Source organism: Gopherus flavomarginatus, chromosome 3 (assembly GCF_025201925.1).
Source record: "Gopherus flavomarginatus isolate rGopFla2 chromosome 3, rGopFla2.mat.asm, whole genome shotgun sequence".
In the NCBI taxonomy this organism is placed as follows: Eukaryota; Metazoa; Chordata; order Testudines; family Testudinidae; genus Gopherus; species Gopherus flavomarginatus.
Genome location: NC_066619.1, coordinates 221975600 through 222000433, shown reverse-complemented (window position 1 = coordinate 222000433; position 24834 = coordinate 221975600). Strand labels below are relative to the sequence as shown.

At 41.0% G+C, this 24834-nt stretch overlaps 1 protein-coding gene across 17 annotated transcripts in view; it reads right to left on the bottom strand.

The window, feature by feature from the left end:
• The window catches only part of TENM3 (teneurin transmembrane protein 3), an 857073-nt gene that overhangs the window by 97206 nt on the left and 735033 nt on the right, over window positions 1–24834 (bottom strand). The gene's annotated exons all lie outside the window — the stretch shown is intronic.

Sequence of the window (24834 nt, the reverse complement as noted above, 5' to 3'; positions counted from 1 at the left end):
TAAGATCTTAGATGTATAAAAATAAACAACACTGAATATCCAAGAATAGCAAGAATCCAGCCATAAGTAATGATATCTAGAAAGAGAAGAAGCCACTGAGACATGTTAGTTGTATTCTATATCATTTAAACTTTTGGTAATTATCATCTGGAAATTTGGAAGTGGGTTTGGGGGGAGGACGGGAGAAAATTTCAGCTTCCTAGGCTTTGAGGAAGAAAATGTAAGATGCTCAAAGCATAACTTATTCTTGATAATGAGAAGGTTAAAAGTTGACAGGACAAGTTGTAAATAGTAATAACAGGACATTTAATACAGTAACTACAAAGTAAATGTCTTTTCATATAAACCACTACTAAAAGAAAAGAGATATACCTGCATTTCAATGTGGGCCCAATTCTCCCCTCATCATCACCAGTGTAATTCCACTGAGTTTAGTGGGGTTGCTCTGTGATTACTCTCTGATGTGCATGAGAGAAGAATCAAGTCTTGTCCATATAAACTGTGAGCACTAATATTTGTTTGAAGATTATATGCAGTATATTTGTGCTACTGGTGCATTTAAAGTATTTACATACATGAACAAACAGCTTAATAAGTGGAATAATAAAATAAACAGTTATGGAATGAAAAATAACAAAAATGAAATGGAAGAAAGTCCAAAAACTGGGAAAAGCATGTTTTTATTAAATGAGCTGACCATGCAGCATTGCCTGCCTGAATGGTACCAAAACTAAGGAGAGGTCATATAGTAAAAGATTAAATGCAAGGGTAAAGGGACCAGAGGATCTCTAACTACTTTCCTCTGCCCACCAAAGGGCTCTTCGGTGGGATTTGAGACAATCTATCTAGTATCAGCCACTGGCATATATATATTTATAAGGACTCCCTTGCCTGTTTCTTTCTCGTATTCTGGTATGATAAAGCACTCTCATGAGCAGTTTGGCTAATGCCAATAACCAGGAGCCAAAAGGTTAGCTGCAGTATCACATGATGAAAGGGAAAAGAGGCCGTAAAACAAACAAATCTATGTGGGTGCTATGTTGACAGGGTCAGGAGGGAGATGCGTCCAGGCCTTCTCAACCAGCAGGGTGTCAGATTGATGCAGGGCTTAGGTGTAAAGTATGTTAAAAAGCTGATGCTGTGAGGGGGGTAAAGGGAATTCTCATGGTTCTGAATGGAATGTGGAAAAATACAAGCAGAGGTGTAAAATTCCAAAGATTTTCTAGTATTATTATACCAAAAAACCCAACAACCCCCAAGTATATATTGCACTCACAGATTGTGCAGTATAAACAGGAACATACTTAACAAGTGGCAGATACATTTCCCTTATAAACTGTCCTGCAAAGAATTGTTAATGCTGGCTGGAAAATTCACATTTACCACTGTGTGTTTCATCACAGATCACAAATCAGACTTTTTTTAATTTAATGTTTCCCATTAGTCTTCCATTAGAGATATAAGTAGGTAACATCCTTAGCGTATTCATATGCTATTTTCCGTAGATGTGCTAGAACAGCTACAGTCTGCAAATAAGTATATATTAAATCCATTTATTCCAATCAGCTCCTGTTTAAATCAGCATGAGCAGCATACCCATTGATTTGATATTCCTTAATTGGTACTCACTGCACTGTTTTATTACTGATTACCCTGTCATAAAGGATTGTAACTGACATAATTTTAAATGCTGTATAACAAATTCATATTCTTATTAATTTATTCATACACTTTACGAGAGATTTTCACTTACCATAATCTTTCTAGTCAAAGATTAGAATATAACATGCCAAATATTCTGTTTAGTAAATAGAATCGTCAGGAAGTCTATCTAGTCTGATACTGTGCCAAAATACTTTGCCAGTATTAACAGCTTTTTCTTCAGACTGGGAACATAAACATTGTTCTTAGGAAAATTAGCTATGGGTTTTACTATTTAATTTTTCCTGTTCTGGAAAGTTTGCTAAAAGGAAAAAATTAAGTTTGGCTCCACAAAAACCACATAAGAATGCCTTGAATGACTCCCAAATATGGGTATTTGCCTTGGCTACACATAGCAGGCTTTAGGCAAATGATTTAACGGATGCCGTGGTTTAATGCTGGGGGAGAAGGACGTGGAATTAGCATACCTGTGTGTGGAAGAAGTATGAAATGAACTTCACAAATATAGCAGACACATGGATGGATCATTAACAAACAGTTCGGCACAGATATAGCTGTATAGTACTACAACTTAATTTCATTGTGGAGCCTAATCATCCCAAAAGGGGCGTGCAAAACTTGCAGCATGTTTCCTTTTCATCTACTTTACATATAAACCCTATAGTCCATAATCTTAATTATGGACTCATTTACAGCGGTGTAAATCCAGGGCAACTCTGCTGTAATCAAGAGTTACTTCACTATAACTAGGAACAGAATTTTGCCCCATGACACCATCCATCAAGAAGCAAGGAAGTAAAGAAAGAAAGAAAGAAAGAAACCAATCAACAAAACCTTGTCAGTCTAGGCCAGCATAAAAGAGTGAGGCTGCAAACCTCCTCCGTCTTTTTTGCTTCCTTCATCTTGGGGAAGGCTCCCATTCCTTCCATGCTCTAGCTCTGATTCTCTTTTCCTTAGTCCTCTCCAGTCTTGTCAGAGCAGAAAAAGAAAGAAGAAATCAGAAAGAATGAAGAAAAACAGAAGGAGAGGAAAGAGGTTAAGAGAAGCATTCTGCTTCAGAGAAAAAGCTAGCAATGTAGGAGAGAGAACCACTGGAACACTGCTGCTACATTCTATATGTCTTCCTCTCAGGGCTCAAAACCTAGCTTTGTACTGGATCAGCCTCTCTGTTAAGAAGCAGTAGGCACTACCTTGACTCAGCTTCACAGCTTTATGTTGCTGCCTGTAATGTCTGAGCAGCTGTCTCCCTGCAGAACCACTTTTTCAGCCACACTATCATATTAAAATAAGTGTTTCTGAATTTTATGTGAAAGCACTGGACCTTCTGGTGGTTCCTGCAGTTCCTTTTTGGTCTACCTGGGCTGCTACTTTTCTTGTGCTCTCTCCTCATAACCAATTAATTCAGTGGGAGAAGTCCCTCTCCATTAAAAATATTGCTCCATACCTTCACCACTTCCATAGGCTTGAAAGAGAAACATACTTACCTTGTATGTAACTGAGGTTCTTCAAAATGGTTGTCTCTGCGGGTGTTCCACTTGAGGTGAATCTGCCATTGGAGAATTTCAGCAGCAGTGCCTGGCTGGGTCGTACATGTGCTATCCCCATTTTGCATCGCCTCTGGCGGTTACATAACATTGTGCGATGAACCCCCTCTCAGGCCCTGCTCTGCTGCAGAGTCCCTAGCATGAAACTCTGAAGTAGAGGGGAGGAGGGAGGATAGTAGAGCACCTACAGGGACAACCATCTCAAAGAACCTCAATTACTGCACAGGATGAGAAACTTTCTCTTCGAGGAGTGTTCCTGCGGGTGCTCCGCTTTAGGTGACTGTAGAGCAGTGCTCCTCAGTGGAAGAAATGGGCTTCCGAGTTGTAGTTGTGATGGATGATAAGATTGTGAGTCCAGGCAGAGTGTCTGATGATGAGTACTGCTCTATTGTGTAGTGTTCTCTGAACGAGTGGACTGGTGCCCAAGTTGTTGCTATGCAGATGTCCATGATGGGTATATTGTTGAGGAAGGATATTGATGTAGAAAGCGAACTAGTGGAGTGCGTGCGGCCCCCAGTGCAGGTTGTATGTGTTGCTGGCAATAGCAAAGGTCAATGCAGCCACAGATCCATTCTGAGAGCCTTTGTTTGGATATGACAATTCCTTTAGATCTCTCTGTGATGGAGAGAAATAATTTCGGTGACTTTCTGAAAATTTTAGTCCTGTCAGTGTAAAATGCTAGCGCCCTTCTGATGTCCAGGGTGTGGAACATTGCTTCTCATCTGTTCCCATGAGCTTTTGGAAAGAATGATGGGAGATGGATGGGCTGGTTCAAGTGGAATGAGGAAACTATTTTAGATAAAAACTTCAGACGGTGTCTTAAGAGAAACCTTATTTTTAAAGAATATTGTGTATGGACGGTATGTCACGAGAGCCCCAAGTTTTCCTACTCATCATGCGAATGTGGTAGTGATGAGAAAAGCCACCTTTACTGACAGGTGGAGAAGTGAACACCTCATTACGGGTTCAAATGAGAGTACAGTAAGGTATTGTAGCACTAGATTAAAGTCTCATGGTGGAGTAATGGCTTGTATTTCAAGATAAAGATTATGTATACCCTTGAGAAATAGTTTAGTGGTCCGGTGGGCAAAGACTGAAAATTTGTCAACTTTGTGGTGGAAAGGTGTGATTGCCACAAGGCGTACTCTGATTGAATTCATTGAGAGACCTGATTTCCTAAGTTCCAGTATGTAATCTAATATCATTGATAAAGGAGAGGTACTTGCCACTCTTTGTGTATTCTGGCACCATATGTGGAATCTCTCCCATTTGTGTAGGTAGGTAGGTCATGTAGTAGAGCTTTTGCTGTTTAATGGTAAGTCTCTTACTTCCTCTGAACAGGTCATGTTGCTGCGTTGGACCCATGGAGTAGCCATGCTTTCAGGTGAAGCATTGCCAAGTTGGGTGGTGGACCTGGCCTGCATCTTGAAACAGTAGATGTGGAAGAGGGGGAAGAGTGAGTAGTGGACACACAGCCACCTTCAACAGATTTTCCTAGACCACAAGGGGAGGAGTATCAAGATGATTCTGGATTTGTCAGTCCTTATCTTGTGTATGACCCTAGATAGGAGAAGTGCAGGGATAAACCTGTACAGTAGAGGTGCACCCCATTTGAAGAGAAAAGCATTGCTTAGAGATCAGGGTTCCAGTCCTGCTCTTGAGCAGAAGTATGGGCACTTGGCATTCTGGGTTGTGGCAAAGAGGTCTATGGTTGGGAATCCCCAGCATTTAAATACCCCCTACAGTACTCCAGTGTTTATTTCCCATTCGTGGTCCTGGGAGAATTTTCTGCTCAACGTGTCCACGTTTTGGCATCCTCGTAGGTAGGAGGCTAAGATATCAACGTTGTGGCGGACGCACCCGTTCCATAATCATATCACACAGTGAGTGTGACTATGCCCCCCCTTGTCAGTTTAAATAAAACATACAAGCAATGATGTCTGTCAACCCCTTTATGAACTTGCCACTGATTATGGGTAGGAAGTCTGAGCATGAGTTGCGGACTGCTAGTAGTTCTAATAGGTTATGTGCAATGTTGATTCCACAGGGGACCACCCACTCTAGATTGCGTGGCTGTACAAGTGTGCTCCCGACCCTAGCAGAGAAGCATCCTTTGTGAGTATCACTGATGGAGGGGTCTGGGCGAAAGGGAACTCCTGCGCAAACATTGTGTGGTCAAGTCCACCAATGCAGAGAGCTTTTTACTGTACTTGGCATTGTAAGGTACTTATTTTTTCAGTGTGTCTGTGTGGAATGCATACTTTCCTGAACCAGCCTTGAAGGAAATGCATGTGTTCTTTGGTACGCTTCATGACAAATGTCATTGGTCACACATGGCCTAATAGTTGGAGGCAGATCCTTGCCAATGTCTGTGGGCTGGTTTATGTTGCAATGATCAGATTGACTAAAGTGACAAATCTGTGGGGAGGGCGGGCGGGCAGAGCAGCTGTGGCTGCCAGTTAATCGAGGAAGGCCCTGATGAACTCTAGTCGCTGCACAGGCGGGAATGTTTATTTTTGATCATTTATTTGTAGAACCAGTTGTGGGAAGAGTGACACTGTCCTTTGGGTAGCTCCTAGGGCTTCTTCTTCTGTGGAAGCTTTGAGTAAGCAATCATCCAGATAGGGGAATATTATGGCTCCTGGTCTGAGGAAGTGAGTTGCTGCCACCACGTGTACTTTCAAGAATACCCGCTGAGCTCTAGACAGGCCAAAAGGGAGTACTTTGTATTGGTAATGATCTTTTTCCAGAACAAATCTGAGAAATCTCCTGTGTGAAGGATGTATTGTTATGTGGAAATATGCATCCTGGAGGTCGAGGGCTGAGAACTGGTGCCCTTGTTCTAGTGCTGGAATTACTGTTGCTAGCGTGACCATCCTGAACCTTTGGGTCTTCATGAATTTGTTGAGACTCCTTAGGTTGAGAATGGGCCTTCATCCTCTAGTTTTTTTCTGGGTTAAGAAATACTCCTCTACCGCGATATAATGTCATCCTTGGGAGCCAAAAAAATCGCATTATAGGTGAAACCACGTTATATCGAACTTGCTTTGATCAGCCAGAGTGCGCAGTCCCCCCCAACACCCCCCCCCCCAGCTCTGCTTTACTGCGTTATACCTGAATTCGTTTTATATCGGGTCGCGTTATATCAAGGTAGAGGTGTAGTAGGAGTAGAAACCCTTCCTTCTGTGTTATGTTGGTACTGGCCGAAGTGCAGAAGATGATTTACTTCCTGTCATAGTAGGTGCTGATGAGAAGAGTCCCTGAAGAGGGATGGGGAGGGAGGGGGGTTGGGGGAATGGAGGTAAATTGGATTGAATAGCCAGTCTTGATAATTTCTGCTACTCATTTGTCTGCCGTGATGATCTGCCATACTGGCTAGAATGGAATCAGATGGTCTCCGAAAGGATGGATGGTTGTGGATGATTCCAGTACTTGCAAATAGAGGAGATTTCTTGGGCGTTTGACCAAACCATAAAAACTACTATTTAGAGGGGGGGTTGCTGGGATGTCGATGTTGAGATGGGAGTGTTCTTCATCTTGTGGGTCTCTGCCTCTGTCTTTGCAGTCATATTACCTCTGTAGTTTTGTGTATTGTGCCGATCTTGCTCTTTGCGCTGAGTAATATTTCCCTTTTTTTTCTTTGTGTAGATGCCTATGGATCAAAGAGTCACCTTGAAGTCTTTTAGTCAGTGGCAGCTCCAGGCACCAGCACGCCAAGTGTGTGCGTGGGGCGGCAAGCAGCAGGGGGTGCCCTGCTGGTCTCTGCGAGGGCAGCAGTCAGGCAGCCTTCAGCAGCTTGCCTGCGGGAGGTCCGCTGGTCCCGCGGATTCGGCAGCAATTCGGTGGCGAGTACGCTGAAGCCGCAGGACCGGGGACCTTCTGCAGGCGCGCTGCCAAAGGCAGCCTGCCTGTTGTGCTTGGGGCGGCAAAAAAACTAGAGCTGCCCCTACTTTCAGTGTCTGAAGCAACTCATCTGTCTCAGCTGTGTACAGCTTTGGGCCTCAAACAGGAGATCCTTGACAGTGGACTGTACTACTTTGGGAAATCCAGAGAAATGGAGCCATGAAGCTCATCGCATGCCTATAGGCATGACAATGGAACGTGCCGCTATGTCTGCCGAGTCCAATGAGGCTTGTAAGGCTGTTTGAGCTAGGCCCTCAGAGATGACTGCTTTAAATTGCTCTTTCTTGTCCTCAGGAAGATAAACAATAAAGTTAGACATCTTTGAATAATTGGAGAGGATGTATTTGCCCATTAATGCCTCACAAGCAGTGATCCTGAATTGTAGATTCGCTGATGAGAAGGCCTTATGCCCAAAATTCTAATCTTTTTAAGTCCCTATTGTATGCAGTGGGTCTAGATTGATATTGTCTGCTGTGCCCATTTATGTCCTCTAACACCACTGAGCCTGGTGTAGAGTGTGAAAACAAAAATTCCATTCCCTGGGAAGGGACATAATATTTTTTTTCCTGCTCTTTAACAAGTAGGAGGAATTATTGCTGGGGTCTGCCAGGAGGGCAATCTTGGATGAAGTCAGTGTCTGGAGGAGGTCCAACAGCTTATGTTGTGACTCTTCTACTTCTTCCAATGGTATCTTTAGAGAGTTCACAATCCATTGAAATGGCTCTTGGAATTGTTAAAATCATCACCTGTTGTGGGTGGTGGGGGCATGAAAGCTTCACCTAGAGAGAAGGAGTAAAGATTGGCAGCTGGGGTAACCTCTCCAGGTCCCTCAGGTGGCTCTTCCAGGGATTCAGAGAGTTCAGGCATTGAGGGTAATGGGGAATGCCTTGACCTCTCTCTCTGTGTACAAGCAGGCTTAGAGTAGTGTTGATGGTATGCCATACACGGGTCCCAGTAGGGCCACTGTGGTGGGGATGGCATTGGTGGAGGAATCCAGGGATGTCCGTAGCACCCATGAGCTTTGGGTCTGGGATGGTGTTCTGATTATTCTGGAGGACCTGGTCTGGTAGTTGTCCGGAGTGATGTAAAGTGTAGATTTCCCTTTCCTCATCATCCTCCTCTTCCCTGGAGAAAGAAGGAACTGATGTGGATGGTGGTGTAAGCTGGTATGGTACTGAGCATCTTTGTGCCAAAGAAATTTCTGTGATGCCAAGAGCATCGGTATTGAAGGGTATTGTTAGCAGTACCGATGCAATTACTACGGTTAATCAGTGCCAAAGATTGTATGCTACATGCTATGGAAGCATAAGGTGGTGCCATAGACTGCAGTCCTACTGAGCTACTCGGTGCTGCATGTTGAGTAGCTCCGATGGTGCCGAGGAAGGGATGGTAAGTTTCCTTTTGTTGCTTCTGTCCGAGCCTGCCGGCTTAGGGTTGTTGGCTTGCACGGTACCTGCGATACTGGAAAGTCCTGATGCCTCAGACGTAGTTGGCCTCAGTGCAGTTGGTACCGATAGTGTCTTATGAGCCAGGGATTGCCTCTTTTTGTTAGATTCCCTGGAGGGGAGGTCATAAACCACATCTTGGCCACCTTTTCGGAGGAGTCTTCTTTTCTCTGAGACGGTGGTGGAGAATGCATGTCAGATGCTGCTGGTGGACACCATTGCCCAGGAGAGGTCTGTGATCTGGATCAGCCGGATGCAGAGACGTCTCCATGAGGAGGAGTTTTAACTGAAGATCCTTTGCTTTCGTGGCTTGGGTCTTTGGATTATGGCAGTGGGAGCACTTTTTTGGTACGTGTGTTTTGTTGAGATGGTGGACACATTGTGAGTGTCCGTCAGACACCAGGATTAACAACCAGTAAGTGAGGCAGTGCCTAAAAACTGAGAGCTGGGCATGACCGTTTAAATAGGGTTCTCCCATGAAGAAGGGTATCTATATTATCCTAAAAGGTATAATATATGATAATTTACTGGGTATAATGACATTTAAATGATTAAGAAAAAAAGTTTGAGTTTTTTTTGAGGAAAAATGGGGAAGAGAAAGGATAAATAAAAATTATTAACTAAATAAACTGGGTTATAAAACTACTAATCTAGACTAATTCTTAATCTAATGGTAAACTCGGAGGCACTGCCAATTGCTCCATTTCAAGCGCAGGGTGACAGAGAATGAACCGAGGGATGCGCTGGTCACACAGCGCTATGTAACCTGCAAAGGTGGCGTGAGACAGGGACAGCACATGTGCGACTCAAGCAGGCACTGCTACTGAAATTCTCTGATTGCAGGTGCAGGGATGCAGATTCACCTAAAGTGGAGCACCCACAGGGACACACCTCGAAGAGGAACCCCTGTGCACTCAGGTATAGATCTTTTTAAAAGGAGGAGAGCAGATGCTACACACTGAAAAAAAACAGTTTTACACTAAACATATATATCCCTAGAGTCAATAGCTTTTAAGCAGATCAATAAACCAAGCTAACACCATCTTAATTCCATACAAGAAAATTTCACTGTAGGTGATTTAGGACATCTACAGTAGAATAGCAGCAGGAGGACATTTTATTAGTGGCATAATCTCCGCTATAAGAGTTGGTTGATAAATGCCTTTTCACTTTTTTAAAGTGTTATGAAATTCTTAATATTTTATCCTTACAAGTACAACTATGCTTGTATATAAATTTGTTTTATATTGCATACATGTGCATACACTCAAAACTATACTAAAAGAATATTATTAAGGTGCAAGGTCAAACATTCAAAAGTTAGGAAATGACAGAATTAAGGTTGCCTGTGGAATTTTAGCTTGGCGTCCTTGTACATGGGCGTTCTGAGTTAGTCTTTAATAAATGATTTTTTTTCCCTTGAAACCCCTGCTTCATTCAGTGCACAGGATGGATAGTGCTCACTTAGCGAGGAACTATTCAATATTGTGTTCTCCTCATTCAATGGTTTATTTACTGCCTGCCATTCAGTCCCTGCTCTAAAGACATAATTATTCATTTCCCCAGGAGTTTTCGATGGTGCTCATCACTAAGGCTACATTTTAGTCACGTGTATTTTTAATAAAAGTCATGGACAGTTCAAGGACAGTAAACAAAAATTCACAGCCCATGACCTGTTCATGACTTGTACTATATACCCTGACTAAAGCTTGGAGTGAGGTGGGATGGTGGCCCAGGGGTGCTGCGGGTGGTGGGGAGAAGGCAACCCACGGGGTGCCGCGGGTGCTTGGAGGGGCAGTGGCACATGTCCTGGGGCTGGGAGAATTAGCAGGGCTGGCAGGCTCCCTACCTTGCTCCATGCCTCCCTGGAAGCAGCGACATTCACCTCCCTCAGCTCCTAGGCGGAGGTGTGGCCAGGCAGCTCTGCACTCTGCCTCCGCCCCAAGTACTGGCGCCGTAGCTCCCATTGGCAAGGAACTGTGGCCAATGGTAGCTGCAGAGGCGGTGCCTGCCTTCCCCTAGGAGCTGAAAGGTTTTGCCTCTTCCAGGGAACTCCCCCCAAGGTAAGCGCAGCCCAATCTGTCCTTAAGATTTAACGAAAATAAGTGTTTTAGAATGACAATGGACATATTTTTACTTTAAAATAATCTTATTTTCAAGTGAAAGTACATATTTTGCAGGCTTCTTCATGTCATTGGACCAATCACATTAAATCAAAAAGATTTTGGGATTTTTCATTTTTGTCAAATATTAATATGACATTCAATCATGTAATTTTAAGAGAAGAAAGTGTATTTTCTTTCACTCATAACTGAAATTTTCCAAAGAAGCTTTTCTTAGCATGTATGAGGAAGAATTCTTAGTATGTATGAGTTAGGAACATTAAAACACTTTAAACATGTGTGTGTGTGTGTGTGTGTGTGTGTGTGTGTGTGTGTGTGTGTGTATTAGGGCTGTCAAGCACTTAAAAAATTAATCGCGATTAATTGCACCGTTAAACAATAATATGATACCATTTTAAAAAAAATATTTTAGATGTTTTTTACATTTTCAAATATATTGATTTCAATTACAACACAGAATACAAAGTGTACAGTCTTCCCTTTATATTTTTGATTACAAATATTTGTACTGTAAAAAACAAAACAAATAGTATATTTCAATTCACTTAAGTACTGTAGTGCTTAGTGTCTTTATCATGACAGTTGAATTTACAAATGTAGATTTTTTTGTTACATAACTGCACTCGAAAACAGACTAATGTAAAACTTTAGAGCGTACAAGTCCATTCAGTCTTACGTCTTGTTCAGCCAACTGCTAAGACAAACAAGCTTGGTTACATTTACGGGAGATACTGCTGCCTGCTTCTTATTTACAGTATCACCTGACAGTGAGAACAGGTGTTCGCGTGGCACTTTTGCAGTTGGCGTTGCAAGGTATTTAAGTGCCAGACATGCTAAACATTCGTATGCCCCTTCATGCTTTAACCACCATTCCGGAGGACGTGCTTCCATGCTGATGGTGCTCATTAAAAAAATAGTGTGTTAATTAAATTTGTGACTGAACTCCCTGGGGGAGAATTGTATGTCTCCTGCTTTGTGTTTTACCTGTATTCTGCCATATACTTCATGTTATAGCAGTCTCAGATGATGACCCAGCATATGTTCATTTTAAGAACACTTTCACAGCAGATTTGACAAAACACAAAGAAGGTATCAATGTGAGATTTCTAAAAATAGCTACAGTACTTGACCCAAAGTTTAAGAATCTGAAGTGCCTTCCAAAATCTGAGAGGGATCAGGTATGGGCACGCTTTCAGAAGTCTTAAAAGCGCAACACTGATGCGGAAACTATAGAACCCGAACCAAAAATGAAAATCCAACCTTCTGATGATGACATCTGACTCAGATGATGAAAATGAACATGCATCAATCCTCTCTGCCTTGGATTATTACTGAGTAGAACTCATCATCAGGATGGATACGTATCCTCTGGAATGGTGACTGAAGCATGAAGGGATATATGAACCTTTAGTGCATCTGGCACGTATCTTTGATGCTGGTTACAACAGTGCCATGCGAATGCCTGTTCTCACTTTCAGGTGACATTGTAAACAAGAAGCAGGCAGCGTTATCTCCTTCAAATGTAAGCAAACTTGTTTGTCTGAGCAATTGGCTGAAGTAGGACTGGGTGGACTTGTAGACTCTAAAGTTTTACATTGTTTTACTTTTGAATGCAGTTATTTCTTGTACATTATTCTACATTTGTAAGTTCAACTGCCATGATAAAGAGATTGCACTACAGTGTTTGTGTGAGGTGAATTGAAAAATACTATTTCTTTTGTTTATCATTTTTACAGTGCAAATATTTGTAATAAAAATTATATGAAATGGGCACTGTACACTTTTTATTCTGTGTTGTAACAGAAATCAATACATTTGAAAATGTAGAAAAACATCAAAAAATATTTCATACATTTCAATTGGTATTCTATTGTTTAATAGTGTGATTAATCACAATTAATATTTTTAATCACAGTTAATTTTTTGAGTTAATCACATGAGTTAACGGCGATTAATAGACAGCCCTATATATGTAAAGAGAGAGAGAGTGAGAATACATAGACTCTAAAATGTTCAAATTCTGGGGAGAAAAAAATTAGTTGGAAGCTCTTCAGCAGAAAGATCTGCTGCTTTTTATTGTAAAACCATTTGTGGGAAATGTTTATTGGGTATGCTAATGATGTAAGCAGAATAATAGAAAATTTTCTGCTACATCAGGGACTAAAGAAGAAATTCAGGAGAGATGAAAGATATCATCTATTTAAAGTGCAGTTATAGTCTGAAAAGTGATCCTCTGGAAAAAATGGCATCATAGGGTTTACTGTATTTCAATGACTCAATAAAAAAATTGTTCAGTTTCAAGTAAAAACAAGGTTTTTCTGTCTGCTACCCCTGAAAACTCTATCTGGGATCAGAAAGTCAGAATGTGTTCTTACTCTCTTAGGCATCGTAAATATGTGCAGTTGGAACTTATTAAGAATACTGTTGATGATGAATGCTCCGCAACAGGATCCAGCTCCCTTTCCATAGCTGTTGCTCTGTAGTGCTTTCGGGAATGAAAAGTGCTACAATCTTTCTATAGTCAGCTGATGAGATTCTGGATATATACAAGGAACAGATCTCTTAAATAAAGAAAATGCTAAAAAAGAAAGGAAGGAAAAGAAAACCAAAGTCTAGATTGTCTCGTATGAAAGAGAAACTTCTGAAGGTGGGAGAAATATTTAATCAATTGTTCTGTCTTGTGAGTGTGCCTGTGCCACTGAAATTCACGGATGTTTTACGATCTATGCAAGTTTGGGGTCACCCATGTTTCAAGAAGGGCATCCACACAGAGGCTCAGATGTACAGCATTCTGCAGAGCTCGCTGTTCCACTCTCTTGTTCATATGGCAGCATGGCTTCCTCAGGAATCATAATGTCCTGCTGTCCTTTGGAGTGAACATTGAACCAAATACACCCCTCAGCAAGATTTCATTATGCAGAGAAGCACCCAGTATTAAATAATTCTGACTAGATTAGTACTCTTTATATTGCACAAAACTATGTTACTAAAGGGAATAATGCAGTGAAGAATAATCCTCTCCCTGACTTTTCCATGTGAAGCTCAGCGCCATGGTGCACCAGTAGAGGAGCTTCCTCAGGATCAGTGGAAGAAGAAATGATGCAATGGAGCTGGTAATATCTCCTATTTGTGCTGCCCCCCAACTCAGATCAACCTCATCTGTTCCCGTATATGTAAGGAAGATCAATCAGGCACCCAAACTTGTCTTTGAGCAAGAGGACAAAATATGGCTTAGACTTGAACTCTGATCTGATAGAAAGAAAAGTAGTGCTTTCTCTATGGTCATATTTTAAATCTGTTGTAAAAAGAGCTCTGGGCTAAACACAAATTAAATTAAGCATGGGCAGGTCTTACAATGCTACAGAGGAGAATTCTGAATAACTATGCATGCCTTGACACTCAGTATTTTTGAGCTTATGCTACTCATGGTCAACCAGAAAAAGACCATAATAGTGCCTTTAGCTTTAGGGTCACATACTCACAAAGCTCTCCAAATCCAATACCCACAGATGCCAGTGGAAGTCCACATGGCACATGATCATGTTCCTATTCATTTTCACTAGTCCTGTGACATAAAGTGGATTATTTTCTGCTTGCAATTTTCCATTTCTTTTAAATGATTATGCAAATCTATAACTTTCAACTATCTCATTTATCTAATTAATGTGGCCTACCTATGGTTATCTCTTACTCAAAAAATCCATGTTTTATATTTCTGAAGATTGATTTATGATTTCATGCAACAGAAAACAGGAAAAAAAGTACTTTGTCTGTTTTTTCTTCTTCTTTTCACAACTGAATTTTAGGATAAATAATCTTGCAAAAGTTCTTAGAACATAAAACAAGGAAGGCCTGATTCCCATAGAGATACAAATGTGTTACAAGCTGTACATTTTTTTTTACTGTCCATTATTATTTGAGGCTAATTTCAATTATGCCTATTAGATAAAGTAACCTCATGCAGTTACTAAAAAAGTAGTGTGAATACCACTATTCCAACTTCAGCCCTCCTGAGGGATTAATTAATTAATGCTTAATGACATTAATCCACATTTAGATCACTTATGTTTAACCACATGCTTTCTATGCATACAGATATAAATATTAATTTTGGATAGAATCATAATCGTTCAACACCATAACAATTAAACAGCTGTAACCTGTCTTATATGTTAAGTGATGGAGCTGCAGGCAAGCTCCATAAACAGATGGTCTTACCCACCCATGCTTAATGTTAATGACTTCTTAAAAAAGAGGTGTTGACAAATCAGAACAAGACGGCATAGTTTTAATGCAAATCGGCCAATTTGCAATTTAGATTACTCTAAAAACTAATTTGGTGTATAGAAAAAATTTAGCTGTGTTGTAAAACGGAGACATTATAGAGCACTTGGATATAACAGATTCCCTACCAACATAATTATTTACTGATTTCATTCAGCTAGCAGAGTTTAATGGAAAAGCAGCTGGCAAAGTATTCATATCGATGGGATTTCTATGATTGTTACTTATTTATTAAGGGTACATGACAGTTAAATCACAGAAATAATAACCCCATTTCAAACAAACACTCTCTCTTCCAACCTCACAATATAGCTATTCAAAAAGGAGAAGGTCACTGAACTCATTGTGAACAGGGCTTAAAAAGAAAACATAACATCAAGCAGCAACAACAAAAACATTTTAGCAAAACTGCAATCAGAAAACATAATTAAGGAATAAATGTTCACTCAGGAGTCTATCTGGTGTCCAGTTGTGCATGTGCAATCTTGCATACACACAGAGATAAAGGAGAGGTTGAGGACAGAAATTCCAATCTTAAATATGCAAACTACAATTACAGAAACTGGGAGGTCTCCTGTGCTTAATACTTAAAAAACAAACAAAAAAATCACCAACATTTTTAATATGGGACCAATTATTTGAATAGAAATAGAATTGGTTTAGGATGAAAATCTACCATAAGAGGCAGAAATAGATCTTCACAAAATAGTAAAGGGCCACATTCCAACCTCAGACTCATGAATGCCACTCTCAGACCAAACAAAGAATCGGGCAGGTAATTTCCCATGGCCTTGGGCTGGGGCTCTGTGGTAAAATAATCCTTGATCTAAACTGTGCCCATGTGGATTTAAGCAGAGGTAAAATCTTACCACTCCAAGGGGAAAAATATACACAGTAATTTAGAAATCCTTTAATTTCCTTAGCACTTAATGCGCTTTGGAACATACACTGCCCTTTATTGACTCAACTCTACAATGCGCTGAGCATCTGTGGGAGATTTCATGCTCCTTCAACTCTTATCAACTTTAGTACATTTCAGGATTAAGTCCCAACCTGAGCATGCAACTCCTGCTGAACAACTTGTGCATCAATCTTTGGAATTGTGCGTGCATCATACAGACCACACAATGAGTGTATCAAGAGCAGGTATGGCATTAAGTGAGATACTGTGTGCAACTAAAAAGGGCCAATGGAAATCATGCATATAAATTAATCTTTGATCTATTTTCCTGTTCGTGGAAGTAACCAAAAGAATAGGGTCAGTATTAAGAGTAGTTTTGTTTACTTTACATATTGGTTCTTACATATCACAATACCCCCTGCTCATTTAAAATTATCTAAGAAAAACAGATTTAAATTAAATAATTGGAAACAAGAATTATTTCAAGGTAAAAATGCCAACATAATTGAGAATACAATCCCTGATAGATTTCCTGGCTGATCCTTCCAATCCTTCTAGCATTACTAAAATTCTTGATAACCTTGCTAATGCTTTGCACAGTTTAAGACATTAGAAAGCCCAAATATATTTTATATCTATTAATTTGTGAAAAACTATTAGTGTGAAAAATTGTGCTGGAGGAAAGCACTGAAAGCTTTGGGCTCATAATTTATTTCAAACAAATACCACTCTTGCTCTACCGCTTATCAAAGTTGATAAGATCTAGTGCATCAGACCAATATCTGTCCATACTGCTAATGCTTTTGATTTTTTTTCATATTGTTTAACAACTAACTCTCTAGCTGTGTGTATTTCATTTGCAATGTTCCAATTTTTGGTATCCTAAACCCCAGAGCCACCCTGGTGTTTAATAGAGGTATGCTGAGCAGTGCATGCCTAAGTTTTGTCTGAACAAACAAAGCATCTCTTTGTGATCATTAATGATCTTGCTTCCCAATGTACTAAAGAATGAGAATAAAAACAGGTAGCTTGTATTTTGTAGCTTAAAAGAATTAGGAATTCCCCCAGGCCAAATTTCCATGTGAATTGCCTGAATGTACGTGAAAATCAATGTAACTCAATAAACAACTTGATGTTTAACATATTATTAGAAGAGAATTCCACAAAGGACTTCTTTAAAATCAGAGAGATGGTGCTGTTTAACATGTGCCAACTTGAAGAATGCAACCAGAAATAAAACATTTAGAGACAAACAGAAGTTCTCAGTAGAAGCTTGGAATATTCTTCACTTTACTGTCTCAAACGCTGCTCATGATTTATGTAAAACCATAGCTCTTTAGATAGTTAGATAGATTATTGAGTTGGACAGCTTAGTTAATGCCTTTACCTACTTAAGGCTCCATTCATGCCTTTATGATTAATGTGCACATGTCTCTCTCGTCATTTGGATCTAGTGTTGACATGACAGATGCAAAATATTGAGTGGATATACCTGTCCACATAATGATAGAAATTTGTGCGTGTGAACTTTGGGCGGCGTTTGGCTAGTTGTGTATAGATGTCGATTTCTAAAGTATGTACAGTGGAACCCCATTTATCCGACCCTCCATTATCTGGCTCTCCATATTAACTGCACAGCCACTAAGCACAGGTCCAGAAGCCTGCGATCTCTCCTGTGGCTGCTAGAAGGTGCTGAAGCCTCACATTTTTCCAGTCTCTGGATTATCTGAAATTTTAATTATTGGACCTGGCCCCAGTCCCAATTAGATCTGATAAACTGGGTTCCAGTATATTATGCTAGTATCTAGATGCTCAATAGCATATGAAATCGGGAGTAAAGGGATTTCCTACTTTTTCAATACATAAGGGAACTTGTAAGACTTTCACATACACAATGCAGACTATCTAAGTATTCGGCCACCAAGGGCAAGTTGTGCTAGTAAATGGTATAAAAATGTTTGGTTTTATAGGCAAAGGATGGCAATGGAAGTACTGTGTATGCAGATATCACTTGTGCTTTGAAAACTGTTACTTTGGTGGCAATATTGTTATACAAGCTAGAGGGGCTGGGACATGGGCTCATTGGCTCTTTGCACGCCAGGCTGAGGAAGAATCAAGTCCCATTCCACAATGGCTATGCCTATGCTATGAGCTAGGTGTGTGATTCCCCTGCTCATATCAATATACACAAGGTAACACAAAGGAAGCTAGTGCAAGTATAAATAGGATTGTAGACATGGTAGCATGGGCACCAGCTGCAGAGGCACAGCTGAGCGACGCCAAGTACGTGCCCACCATTTTTTAGATGTGTTTATACTTGGCATCGCTCAGCTATGCCTCCACTGCCACCACGACTACACTGCTATCATTTATACTTGTGCTAGCTCTCATCGAGCTATGGTGAGTATCTGTACACGAGCAGGAGACTCGTGCCCCTAGCTCACAATGTAGACATAGCCTAAGACAGAGCTACGGTTGGTTAAGAGCAAGAAAAGGACCTGATTTATCTGTAACAATGGGGTCTCGAAGAGAACATTTCTAGAAAAACATATGTATCAGTGTGGAATATGATCCTGTGGTTCATTACTAGTCTTAGCAGGGCTGCCCAGGGAGGGGTAGGGGGGGTCAAGCGGGGCAATTTGTCCCAGGTCCTGGGCCCTGCAGCGGCCCCCACAAGAATATGGTATTCTATAGTACTGCAACTTTTTCTAATGGAAGGGGCCCCCGAAATTGCTTTGCCCAAGGCCCCCTGAATCCCCTGGGCGGCCCTGAGTCTTAGAAACCATAAAAGCAACACAAACAAATCAAACATTAACCAAAGGTGGGATTTTCCTGACAACAGCAACCACACAATAATTTATGCATTGAAAAAGACAGACCTGCTTGCCCAGTGCTGAAGAAAAACCTGTTTGTGCCTAATATGTTGGAAATATTGTTCAAGAACAGTTCATCTGTGTACAACTATAACCCAGGTAAAGCAGCCCAGGTCAGTGAGACCAACAGTAGAGTGATCTGCTGAGTAACTTCTGTTCGGCAAGTTAAAGCCACCTAAAGAAAGGCTTTATCTTACACTCCCATTTTTTCCTAAGATTAATTGTTTTTAAAAAGAGAAGCAGCTCTCCTCCTACCTCTCTAATCACTTCTTTAGCATGTGCTTTGGTGGATCCTCCTCATCCCCTCTCCAACTTGCTGGAAGGGTTTCACAGGACTCTGTCCTTGTTGCCTCTCTCTACACCTTATTTGTGGGTAATCTCATCTGCAAACACCAATTCAACTACTATCTTTCTGCTGACAACTCCAGACTTCCCTCCCCATTCTTCACCTGTTTCCTTCTGTCCAAACTAAAATCTCAGCCTGTCTCTCTGACATCTCCTCATGGATGTCTAGCAGTCAACAAAAACTGAACCTGTCTATGAAAAAGAGCTCTTAATCAGGCTTCTCCAGAAATCTCCCTCCTGTCTTTTTTAATCATGTGGACAAGACCACCATCCTGTCACTTAGGCCCACAACCTGTGTGTCCTCTTCAACCTGGATCACGTTGTAGGTCCTCACTACTAGCCTATGTCTAAATCTTGTTGACTCATTCTGCATAACAGCTCTGAGATATGGCTTTCCTCTCACCTACAAAACCTAACAAGTCTTGTCCAAGCTCTCATCATCTTGCCTGTCAATTAATGCAATATTTTGCATCCTTTTGTCTGGCCTTGAATAATGCAATCTTGCCTCAGTTATATCCATTAAGAGTTATTTACCAAAGATCATTTTCCAGGCCCATCAATTTTACCATCTCACCCCTCTTGCAGCCCTTCACTGGATTGCCCTTCTCTGTTGCATCAAACATAAGCTGCTCATCTTCACTTTCAAGGCCCTCAATAGCCTATCTCTTATTCATTATCGAGATGCCAACTCTCACCTATGTTCAGTCCATGATGTCTGCCTCCATCAGGAAATTATTAAATTTTCAAACAAGCACCTTTGTGCTCCATGCTACCCTCCCTGCTTGGGAAAAGCTTCCTATAAACATCTGCAAAGCGACCTCATCATCCTCTTTCGAAATCTCCTTAAAACTCTCCTTTGCCATTATGCCTATGAAAACCTTGACAACAGTTATCCCACAGGTGGGATTAGACTACTGCCTATCAAACTGAAAAATATTAATAGACTCATAGATTATAAAGCCAGAAGGGACCATTGTGATAATCTAATCTGACCTTCTGTATAACGCAGGCCCAATAGGACTTCCCCCAATTAATTCCTGCTTTAAATAACTCTTATATTTTAGAAAAACAACCAATCTTGATTTAACATTTTCCTGTGATGGATAATCCACCACGACCCTTGGTAAATTGTTCCAATGGTTAATTACCTTCACTCTTAAAAATGCTCACCTTAATTCTTGTCTGAATTTGTCCAGCTTCAACTTCCAGCCACTGGATCTTATTATACCTTTGTCTGCTAGACTGAAGAGCTCTTTATGATCAAATTTCTGTTTCTTATGTTTTCCAGTGTTGTTGTAGTCGTGGTGTTTATCGCTCTAGAACACTCCCATACCACCACCAACTTCCTGGACACCATGATCAATTTAAACAATGGAACCCTATAGACAGTATATTCAAGAAATCCCATGAATCATCACACTTCCCTCCACAGATCCAACAATCACACCAGACATACCAAGAAACCTGTTATCTACAGCCAGGCACTCGGATACAACAGAATATGCTCTGAAGAGGAAGTGTGGGATACTCACTTAAAACTACCTTCACTAAACAAGGACACTTTACCAGAGAACTACTGTAGACTGGAGCAGGCTACCCAAATATTGCAGGAGACCTCAGCTTCAATACAGAAAAAAACCCCACTGACTGCACACCCTTCGGTGTCACTACCATCCCACACTAGAATCCATATGGAATATCATCCAACAATTACAACCCACATTTGATGGGGACCACATCCTGAAAGAAATCTTCCCTGAACCCTCTCTTCTGGCCTTCAAACAATGCCTCAACCTCACCAAGCTCATCAGAATCAAGCTCCCCATAGACCAGGATACACTAACTCAAAGTGGCACCAGACCCTGCCATAACAACAGATATAAAAGCCTGCAGACATATCTCCACTACTACAATGATCAATACCCTCACAACACACCTTTCAAGATCCATGGGTCCTACAGACATTTATTACAACATGTGGCGTACTATACCAGTACATCAAATGCCCCAACAATTACGTTGGTGAAACCAGACAATCACTACATTCTCAAATGAACTCACACCAAAAAATGATAAAAAGACAAAAACACTGCATCATTTATGGGCAAACATTTTTCACTAAGCATCACTCCATATCTGATCTCTCAGACTTCCATCTTGTTTTGTTCTGTGTTTGTACAGTGCCTAGCACAATGGGGTCCTGGTCCATGACTTAGGGCTCCTAAGTGCTATGGTAATACAAGTAAATAATAGTATCATTTGCTTTTCTGTGACAACATTTCTTCCCCTTTTTCTAATTCCTCTGCCCTTTTTGATCTATATACGCACAAATCCCCGCATTTCCTCACTGCCCACAGATCCCTGTCAAATTCTGTGCAATGGAAAAGTATACATCCAAAGGCAAAATGTGGCCTTTGGTAAGTTTCTGGAGAGACACATTAATTAAATTCTGGGAAAGAGAATGATCTTTCATATAATTTGAAGGAAAGGGTCACACAATTTGCTTTTTGTCTATGTTATATGGAATATACAGGGCGTAAATAATTCAATGATAAAAGCACAGGAGTTAACAACATAAGAAAGGCCATACTGGATCAGACCAAAGGTCCATCCAGCCCAGTATTCTGTCTTCTGACAGTGGCCAATGCCAGGTGCCCCACAGGGAGTGAACCTAAAAGGTAATCATCAAGTGATCTCTCGCCCGCCATCCATCTCCATCCTCTGACCAGCAGAGGCTAGGGACACCATTCCTTACCCATCCTGGCTAATAGCCATTAATGGACTTAATGAATTTATCTAGTTCTCTTTTAAACCCTGTTATAGTCCTAGCCCTCATAACCTCCTCAGGCAAGGAGTTCCAGAGGTTGACAGTGCGCTGTGTGAAGAACTTCCTTTCATTTGTTTTAAACCTTTTGCCCATTAATTTCATTTGCTAGCCCCTAGTTCTTATATTATGGGAACAAGTAAATAACTTTTCCTTATTCACTTTCTCCACACCACTCATGATTTTATATACCTCTATCATATCCCCCCCTTCGTCTCCTGTTTTCCAAGCTGAAAAGTCCTAGCCTCTTTAATCTCTCCTCATATGGAACCTGTTCCAAACCCCTAATCATTTTAGTTTTCATAGATTCATAGATTCTAGGGTCAGAAGGGACCAATGTGATCATCTAGTCCGACCCCCTGCACAATGCAGGCCACAGAACCCTACCCATCCACTTCTATAACAAACCCCTAACCTATGCCTGAGTTATTGAAGTCTTCAAATTGTGGTTTGAAGACCTCGAGCTGCAGAGAATCCACCAGCAAGTGACCCATGCCCCACGCTGCAGGGGAAGGCGAAAAACCTCCAGGGCCTCTGCCAATCTGCCCTGGAGGAAAATTCCTTCCCGACCCCAAATATGGCGATCAGCTAAACCCTGAGCATGTGGGCAAGACTCACCAGCCAGCACTCAGAAAAGAATTCTCTGCAGTAACTCAGATCCCATCCCATCCAACATCCCATCACCAACCACTGGGCATACTTATCTGGCAATAATCAAAGATCAATTGCCAAAATTAGGCTATCCCATCATACCATCCCTTCCATAAACTTATCAAGCTTAATCTTAAAGCCAGATATGTCTTTTGCCCCCACTACTCCCCTTGGAAGGCTGTTCCAGAACTTCACTCCTCTAATTGTTAGAAACCTTCGTCTAATTTCAAGTCTAAACTTCCTAGTGTCCAGTTTATACCCATTCGTTCTAGTATCTACATTGGTACTAAGCTTAAATAATTCCTCTCCCTCCCTAATATTAATCCCTCTGATATATTTATAAAGAACAAGCATATCCCCCCTCAGCCTTCTTTTGGCTAGACTAAACAAGCCAAGCTCTTTGAGTCTCCTTTCATATGACAGGTTTTCCATACCTCGGATCATCCTAGTAGCCCGTCTCTGAATCTGTTCCAGTTTGAACTCATCCTTCTTAAACATGGGAGACCAGAACTGCACACAGTATTCCAGGTGGGGTCTCACCAGCGCCTTATATAACGGTACTAACACCTCCTTATCTTTGCTGGAAATACCTCGCCTGATGCATCCTAAAACTGCATTAGCTTTTTTAACGGCCATATCACATTGGCGGCTCATAGTCATCCTGTGATCAACCAATACCCCAAGGTCCTTCTCCTCCTCTGTTGCTTCCAATTGATGCGTCCCCAATGTATATCTAAAGTTCTTATTATTAATCCCTAAGTGCATGACCTTGCACTTTTCACTATTAAATCTCATCCTATTACTATTACTCCAGTTTACAAGGTCGTCCAGATCTTCCTGTATGATATCCCGGTCCTTCTCTGTGTTAGCAATACCCCCCAGCTTTGTGTCATCCGCAAACTTTATTAGCACATTCCCGCTTTTTGTGCCAAGGTCAGTAATAAAAAGGTTAAATAAGATTGGTCCCAGAACCGATCCTTGAGGAACACCACTAGTAACCTCCTTCCAGCCTGACAGTTCACCCTTCAGTAGGACCCATTGTAGTCTCCCCTTTAACCAGTTCCTTATCCATCTTTCAGTTCTCATATTGATCCCCATCTTTTCCAATTTGACTAATAATTCCGCATGTGGAACCGTGTCAAATGCCTTACTGAAATCGAGGTAAATTAGGTCTACTGCATTTCCTTTGTCTAAATAGTCTGTCACCTTCTCAAAGAAAGAGATCAGGTTGGTTTGGCACGATCTACCTTTAGTAAAACCATGTTGTACTTTGTCCCAATTACCATTGACCTCAATGTCCTTAACTACTTTCTCCTTCAAAATTTTTTCCAAGACCTTACATACTACAGATGTCAAACAAACAGACCTATAGTTATTCGGATCACTCTTTCTCCCTTTCTTAAAGATAGGAACTACGTTAGCAATTCTCCAGTCGTATGGTACAACCCCTGAGTTTACTGATTCATTAAAAATTCTCGCTAATGGGCTTGCAATTTCATGCGCCAGTTCCTTTAATATTCTCGGATGAAGATTGTCCGGGCCCTCCGATTTTCTCCCATTAAGCTGTTCAAGTATGGCTTCTACCTCAGATGTGGTAATATCCACCTCCATATCCTCATTCCTGTTTGTCATCCTTCCATTACCCCTAAGCTCCCCATTAGCCTTATTAAAGACTGAGGCAAAGTACTTATTTAGATATTGGGCCTTGCCTAGGTTATCCTTAACCTCCTTTCCATCCTCAGTGAGTAGTGGTCCCACTTCTTCTTTCTTTGTTTTCTTCTTATTTATATGGCTATAGAACCTTTTACTATTGGCTTTAATTCCCTTTGCAAGGTTCAACTCTACATGGCTTTTAGCCTTTCTCACTTTATCCCTACATGTTCTGACCTCACTAAGATAGCTTTCCTTGCTAATCCCACCCTTCTTCCACTCCTTGTAGGCTTTCTGCTTTTTCTTAATCACCTCTCTGAGATGCTTGCTCATCCAGCTTGGTCTACAACTCCTGCCTATGGTTTTTTTCCCCTTTCTTGGGATGCAGGCTTCCGATAGTTTCTGCAGCTGCGACTTAAAGTAATTCCAGGCCTCTTCCGCATTTAGATCCACAAGTTCTTCAGTCCAATCCACTTCCCTAACTAATTTCCTTAATTCTTTAAAGTTAGCCTTTTTGAAATCAAAAACCCTAGTCCCAGATCTATTTTTGTTTATCCTTCCATCTAGTTTGAACTGAATTAGCTCATGATCACTTGAACCAAGGTTGTCCCCTACAACCATTTCTTCTA